Here is a 1,210-nt window from a genome sequence, read left to right as displayed (position 1 = left end):
CAGCGATTAACTCAGTGCATCGTGATATGCTGTTACGCGCCTGGGAGGAATTCTCTTATCGCATTGATGTTGCCCGTGCTGCAGGTGGTGGCCACACTGAACACTTGTAAGACAGGAAATAAAAGTTGATTGTGAGTAGAATACTTGTGACTTGGCTGGAGTTTTGTATTACTTTCCTTTAATAAAATACTGCGTAATAAAATCGGTTCATTCTTTTTGAATAACCCTGCATATGATTAACAATTGTATTGCGCACAGAATTCTAGGTAATAGAGGACATGACGTTTCGGAAACTGGATCTGTTTCCGTCTTCTGGTGAGTGATTGAGATTAGCTCTTTCTAAGGGGCCCAACTGAGTAGTGTCTTCCTTTCTCACCTGAAGACGGAAACAGATCCAGTTTCCGAAACGTCGTGTCCTCTATTTCCTAGAATTCCGGATGATGGAAAAAGTCCAAAAACCCAGTAATTCTGTGTGTTATCTACCACGGTCAGAACCCTTTATAATCTAATAGTATTGCGGTTTTAAAATGAACCGGTATGGGATGGGTCGTGACATGTAGCAACCACTGAAGCCACGAAAGACACAGGAAAGGTGGTACAAACTTGTAGACAAAGACTAGTTTGCCGTTCTTAGTAACCCCTGTAAGAGAACAAATAAAAATATTTGGAATGGAACTCCTTGCGCACAGTGATTTGTACAAGTAAGAATCTCTTCAATCCCTTTCTTTTAGAATTTAAGGAATAAATATGAGTGTTTATGAAGGTTCCATTTTTAATATGGCAAAGAAATAATTCTTCTAACAGCCAAGGAAGTCAGTAAAATTAACATAATATAATGCTTACTGGATAACCTTATTTTATTATCTGTTCCTAAGAAGGTTTTCTCATTTGTACCTTCTGTATCTAGCATAAGTCAGAAGAGCTTTATTAGATTTAATTTGCTCGTGAAGAAGCTTAAATATTAGTTTTTTCTTTTAATAATTAATTGTGATATCCAGCAAATGGGGATAAGAGGAATGTTCATACTTTGCAGTTGCGAAGACCTTACTCACAACTAACTGTGTGGGCAAGGGCACAGCAAGGAAGCTGGCAACCACAACGCAGCGGCAATTTCAGAGAAATGTCGCCGATTTCAAGCAGGCAACTGGTTTCCAGATTAGCAGGTGCACACTGAGGAAACCTGGGTCTGATTAGATGCTCACATCATCTT

Source organism: Cryptotermes secundus, unplaced genomic scaffold (genome assembly GCF_002891405.2).
Source record: "Cryptotermes secundus unplaced genomic scaffold, Csec_1.0 scaffold334, whole genome shotgun sequence".
Taxonomy (NCBI): domain Eukaryota; kingdom Metazoa; phylum Arthropoda; class Insecta; order Blattodea; family Kalotermitidae; genus Cryptotermes; species Cryptotermes secundus.
This window is presented reverse-complemented; position numbering follows the sequence as displayed.